Source organism: Elephantulus edwardii, unplaced genomic scaffold, assembly GCF_000299155.1.
Source record: "Elephantulus edwardii isolate Elephantulus edwardi_28Jun2011 unplaced genomic scaffold, EleEdw1.0 scaffold00074, whole genome shotgun sequence".
Classification (NCBI taxonomy): Eukaryota; Metazoa; Chordata; class Mammalia; order Macroscelidea; family Macroscelididae; genus Elephantulus; species Elephantulus edwardii.
Window position 1 is genome coordinate 4,609,947 of NW_006399824.1, and position 6,953 is coordinate 4,616,899.

Below are 6,953 nucleotides of genomic sequence, written 5' to 3' on the forward strand. Positions count from 1 at the left end.
TATTTGTCCTTTTGTGACTGAGATATTTCACTCAGCATAATGTCCTCCAGGGTCATCCATTTTGCATAATATTTCATGAGTTCCTTGTTTTTCAGTGCTGCATAATAATTTATAATTATTAATAATGAGACATACTACCAGGAATGACATAGAACAGAGAGTGTGAAAAACAGGGGGCCAACAGTTCCCATGACTGAAGGCCCCAAGCCATGCTTCTCTGAGTATTTATTTAGAATCATAAGGAAGGTAAGCAAAGTAAAATCACAAGGAAGTACAAAGCAAAACCAAAGGATAATGGTGAAGTCTTTTACAGATAAGGCCAAGTTCCTCTTTATTCTTTATGTTAATCATTTGACATAAACTAAGAACAATGTTGACTCCTAGGGAATGCCCCAGTGTCACAAGGTGACCTTCAGCTTGTATTAAGCTTCCCTCATTTCCCGATACAGCATTTGGTCTACTATTATTAAATTTTATATTCAGCTTCCCTCAGCATAGTATTCCATTGTGTGAATATGCCAGAGCTTCCCTATCTGTTTGTTGATGGGCACTTGGGTTGTTTCAAGCTCTTTCCTATTGTGAGTAAAGCCACAATAAACATGGGTGTGCATAAATCTGCTTGGGAGGCAGTTATGGTTTCTTTGGGGTAACTTCCCAGTAGTGGAATTGCTGGGCCAAATGGTATTTCTATTTGCAACTTTTTGAGAAGGCACCATACAGCCTTCCATAGTGATTGTACCATTTTACACTTCCACCAACAGTGAATAAGGGTTCCAGTTTCTCCACAACCTCACCAGCATTTGATGTTTGCTGTTCTGTTAAATTTTGCTATTCTGACTGGGATGAGATGATATCTCATTGTTGTTTTGATTTGTATCTCTCTTAGAGCTAGGGATTTTGAACATTTCTTCATATGTGTGCTTGCCATCTGAAGATCTTCTTTGGTGAAGTGTCTGTTCATATCCTGTGCCCATTTTTTAATTGGGTTATTTGCCTTTATCTTCTTGTGGTGGAAGGTCTTCTTCTCTTACACTATCCTCCACCTTACCAAGCATGATGTCCTTCTTCAAGGACTTGTCCCTCCTAGCAACATGCCCGAAGTATGTGAGATGGAGTTTCACCATCTTTGCCTCTGAGGAACACACTGGTTTCACTCTCTCTAGGACAAACCTATTTGTTCTCTTAACAGTTAATGGTATATTCTGTAACACTACAACTCAAAGGTATTGATTTTTTTTTTCTTTTGTCATCCTTAGTCACTGTTCAACTTCCAGAAGCATAGCACGTAATTGAGAAGACCACCGTTTGGATCAGGTGCACCTTAGTCTTTAAACAGACATCATTACTCTGCAGCACTCTGAAGAGGTCTCTTATAGCAGGATATGTCTTGATTTCTTGACTGCTGATACTAAATTTTTGTCATTGTTGTTGTGTACCTTCAAGTCAGAACTGATCCATACACTGCAGTGGGTTTTCAGAAGGAAGAGATTGCCCATTTTTCTCCTATAGAGCATCTGATAGATTTGAACTGCACACCTTTGGGATTGTGGCATGGTTTTTTACCACTAGGCCACAAGAGATCCCACTGGCACTAAGGCTGTATACTAATATAGTAAAAATGTCAAGCACCAAATTTAGTATGTTTGTTGGTGTAATTCCTTTAACTTCTTCTTATTGTTTGTCTTGTCTATGTATTCATTTGTAGATTGATGTTTCTTATTCTTGATAATGCAGGTTGATGTGACCTTTAAATAGCGCTTACCTTTGTTATCTGTATCTCTGCATCTTTTTGATGGCAAATCCAAAGTCAAGTTGCCTATAACACAAAGCAGTGTGACCAGCTGATACTCTACTGGCTACAAATGAGTAAGAAAGAGAGTGAGTATGAAAACAAACTTCCACACAAGAAGACCAATGTTGGAACTTCCAAACCCTGCCTGTAGTTACAGTTGCTATGGTGTCTCCATGGGAGCAACAACAAAGCAAGCAGAAATGTTAATCTCAGCAAATTTCAGAAGAATGCTGCCAATTGTTTCTATTGCTAATTCATGAAGAAAAAAAAATCAATCGAATACAAGTTTTTCATTTTTAAAATCACAACTATAGGTTAAAAACCATATCTGACATATTTATATACACCAAGAATGAAAAGTCATACAAGGAAATGCACTTCAAGTGGCTTTGAACTTTTTTCAGAGCAATCACACTCTCAGCTGAGTGACATGGCAAAGTCTGAAAAGCAAAGGAGACTTCTCGTTCAATGTGGCATAAACCCATTAGGACAAAGGTAGACGGAAGGAAATAGTGATTTCTAAGAGATGTTAAGGTAATTTTTGCAGCCAGGAAGCCAGAGAAGCAGCAGCTTAGCAGAGGAGACACAGAAGTCTACGTGCCTGCAGAGGGTGACTGTGCTGAGCAGTGGGCTGGAGGCATTTGTGAAACCTGAGAGATGCTCAGGAACTGAAGGCTCACATACTTCAGAAAGCTTGAAAACCTCATGCTCCAGGTACCTCCTCTGACTACTCAATCCCCCCTCCCCCCAGGGCTCTAGAAGAGCCTGTTTCTCTGGAGAAATAGAACCCAAACGGCCTTTGCACTGGCCTCGTGGGAAGTGAGTGTGAGCCACCAGATGGAAACTAGGGCCACCGAATAAAACCCACCCACTGAACAGTGACACTAAAGGCCAGTCCTTCTATCTGGTCCCCCCAGCAGACAGCCATCTGTCTCTCACAGGGAGAGCCTAGGAGACACTTCCCTTAGGGTAATTCTAGAAATGTTCTTAGAGGAAAAAAACATTTAAAACCTACAGATATTCAAAAGCCAAAACTATAGAGATAGTAAATAGATTAGAGGCTGTCTGGGGTTTGGAGAGAGGGGACTATTGAAGAAATAAAGCAGAAGAGATATTTCAGGGTGTGAAACTATTCTGAGGGATACGGTAATGGTGAATACATGATATCATGCATTTAACTTCACAACACAAAGGGGAGAAAAGGTTAATGGACATGAATGGAGGCTGTGTGACTAAAAGGCAACAAGGATGATGTGTGCTCACTGCAATCTGGTTGACAAGGCTGATCCCCACAGGCCTCGGTGGTGGTGGTGCTGTCGTTGTCGAGTTGGTTCTGGCCCATAGCAACAGGATGAAATGCTGCCTGGTTCTGCACCAGCCTCAGTCATTGTTGTAGTCCAATGCTACAGTCACTGTGTCACTCCATTTACTGAGGCTCTAGCTCTCTTTTTTTGCTAACCCTCTGCTTTGCCAAGCATGACATTACATACTTATAAATTATTTAAGGTGCTCTTTCATTCCAACAAACATTCTGCCTATATTTCTCCAAGAAAGATTTATTCTGGATCAAGCTTGACAGATTTGGGCCAAGTACACCTTAATATATAAGATGAAGTAGGTATGTTGCTGTTGTATACCATCAATTTAAAACCAACTCATAGCTCACCCTCCAAAAGGTTTTCAGAGGCTATAAATTACGTGAGAGAAGATTGCGTATCTTTCTCCTGGAGCAGCTGATGGATTCAAACTCCTTACCCGTAAGCCACCAGAACTCTTTCTGTTATGTTGTTGTTTTTGTTGTGTGCCATTGAGTTGGAAGATACTCATAGCTGATGCTCCAGTGGATTTTCAGAGGCAGCAAATCATACAGGAGCAGACTGCCTATCCTTCTCCATGGAGCATTTGGTGAATTTGAACCATGCACCTTTGGGATTGCAGCACAGCTTCTTACCAGAGCTAGGAGGTTTTTAATGTTTGAAAATGCACTTAACTAGTCAGAGCATCACTAGTTGTTGTTAGGTGCTGTCATGTCTATGACTCAGAGCAATCCTATAAACAACAGATCTGAACCTTGTCCTATCCTGCCACCTCATCATCTCTGATACACTTGAGCCCACTGCACCAATTACTGTCAATCTCTCTCATTGAGGATCTTCTTCCCTTTTGCTGATGCTCCACCTTTCCAAACATGATCTCTTTCCAAGGAACAGGCCTCCTAACAACACGCCCAGGATGAAACTCACCATTCTTGCCTGTAAGGAGTACTCTGGCTGCACCTTCTCTAAGACGTATCTGTTTATTCTTTTGGCCGTTTATGAGATATTCAGTATTTTCCAATACCACAGCTCAAAGGCAGCAAGTCTTCTGTTATCTTTATTCATTGTCCAGCTCTCAGATGTACAAGAAGTGATTGACAAGAACACGGCTTGAATCAGGCACACTTTAGTCTTCAAACTACATAATCTCTCCTCAGTACTTTGGATAGGTCCTTTACAACAGACTTTCCCAATGTAATACGTCTTTTGGTCTCTTTACAACTCTTGTCAAGGATGTTGACTCTGGATCCAAGCAAAATGAAATGATAAGCAATTTCAATCTTTTCTCCATCCATCATGATGTTGTCTCCCAGCCTGGTGGTGAGACGTTTTGTCTTCTTGATGTTATCAAGGACTGTAGTCTTTGATCTTCTGCAGCAAGTGTTTCAGGTCCTCTTCAGTTTACATTATAGTACCTTACAGTGAACAAGGACATGTCACTTGTGTTACAAGGAGTTGTTAATGAATCCCATTTTTATGGCATTTTTCTTCATAGAGTTCAGCTTCTCAAATTATTTGCTCAACATATACAGAATTAGTTAATAACTTATGCACCCATTTACTCCTTATCAATTGTCTGTACACCACCATGAGGGTGAGGCTGATCATTACTTCATTTTTGGCATATTCAATTATACTTGAAAGATATTCAGTACCTATTTCCTGATGGAATAGCTGCATGAACTCACATGCATTTTATTTCAGTTCTGAGAGCTGTCTGGCTTCATCTCATGTGATCTGAGCATGTAAGAATACAAAGAAATACTGCCCATATAACAGCAAAGTAATATTATATGTACAACTTCTTTTATGTCTAGGGTTTTCAAAGACCTGTTATTTCAAAACTGGCTGGTCTTAGTCTGTAAGAAGCTGCTGCAATCAGACCACCATGAGCGGTCCTGCTGGTATTTGAAATAGAGATGCCGTAACTTCCAGTATCACAGCAACATGCAAGTCACCACAGTACAACAGACTGACAAACAAGTACTGTACCCTAAAGGACAAACTATAAAACAAGTATACAAACATCATAAAGCAAGTATGTATGCTGTGAGAAACAGAAATCATGGCATAGTGCATCTATCAGCTCGGTAGAAGACTGAAGTTGGAGTGCTCCATCAGGTCAGTTTCTGTTCATTTGAGTGATGACTGATACACCAAGGTGTTACCCAGATCACAGGTAGCACCTCTTCTCGACAAGGGTTGTGTGGACCGGTGGGACCCCTAGCCAGGGCAGAGTCTCTGATGGCTTCAGAGGAGTCCAAGCTAGTCTTCCTGGATAGAATGGTGTCTTTGCTGTTCTAGGAGATGCATGCAGACAAGGTACCCAGAGATGGCCAGCGTGAAGTCACCGACAGCCTGAGATGACCGAGGATGCACTCTGCAAAATATGAACTGCTCCAAATGTGGCCATGGAGTGTGCTGGGTAAGGATGCCTAGTGAGAGGGAAGGGCTACAGTCAGAAGTGGTACCCCCACTAATCCAGGGGTTCACTGCAAGCCAGTTGTGGGCAGTTCTCAGGTCCCTAGAAGAATGCTGAGAGCATTAGGCTCCAGATACAAGATGGTGTGGCAACAGCCTGAGGTAGAGCTGGAGCTGGAGAAGGTGGAGAGGCATGGAGTGACTTAACAAAAACTGCCAGCCAGCCTGATCTTGGGGGGAGGGGTGTCACACGGAACAAGGAGAGAGATCGCACCTTCTTTCATCAACAACCCTCTGTTGTGGATACCACCACCTCTACCATTGCCATGCTGGAAAATAACAAGCTCTCCAAAACCCCAAGAATAACAGAAGAGTATTGTGGGACATTATGTCAGAAGATGAGGTCCTTAGGTTGGAAGCATTAAAAAATTTAGCATAAAAAAAGCATTAAAGAATTTGATTAAAAAATCAAACATCCACTAAGAACCGGAATATACAAAGTATGAATCAAGGAAAATTGGAAGTTGTAAAAAAATGAAATTAAATGCATCAAGAGTTGTATCATTGGCATTAGTGAGCTGAGATGGACTGGTATTGGCCACTTTGAATCAGGCATATGATTAGGCTAGGAATGACAAATTGAAGGCAAATGGTGTTGCATCTATCCTCAAAAAAGAACATTTCAAGATCTGTCCTTAAGTATAACGCTGTGAGCAATAGGACACCATTCATTCGTACACAGACAAGAAAGCATACAAGAAAGAATTGTTACAGCGAGGCGGCCGAGCGGCAGACACAAAGATGCAGATCTCTGTGAAGACCCTGACTGGCAAGACCATCTATCACTCTTGAGGTCGAGCCCAGTGACACCATCGAGAATGTCAAAGCCAAAATCCAAGACAAGGAGGGCATCCCTCCTGACCAGCAGCGTCTGATATTTGCGGGCAAACAACTAGAGGATGGCCGTACACTCTCAGACTACAACATCCAGAAAGAGTCCACCCTGCATCTGGTGCTGCGTCTCCGTGGTGGCATTATTGAGCCTTCCTTGCATCAGCTCACCCAGAAATACAACTGCGACAAGATGATCTGCCGCAAGTGTTATGCTCGCCTGCATCCCCGTGCTGTCAATTGCTGCAAGAAGAAGTGTGGGCACACCAACAACCTGCCCCAAGAAGAAGGTCAAATAAGAGCCCTCTCTTCACTGGCTCCCTTGCCTCTTGCAGGTGGCCTTCTTCTGAGCCCCATGACCCTGGGCCCTCAATAAAGTCTCTTTCATTGAACTGAAAAAAGAAAAAAAGAAAGAATTGTTAAAACAACTGTTATTCAAATGTATGTACCAGTCACTAAAGCCAAAGATAAAGAAACTGAAAATTTCTATCAACTTTCGCAATCTGAAATGGAATTGCGATCAAGATGCATTA

At 41.8% G+C, this 6,953-nt stretch overlaps 1 pseudogene; it reads left to right on the forward strand.

Moving 5' to 3' along the window:
* The first annotated feature begins 6,330 nt into the window (after positions 1 to 6,330).
* LOC102870805 lies at positions 6,331 to 6,719 on the forward strand (annotated as a pseudogene).
* The last annotated feature ends 234 nt before the right edge of the window (positions 6,720 to 6,953 follow it).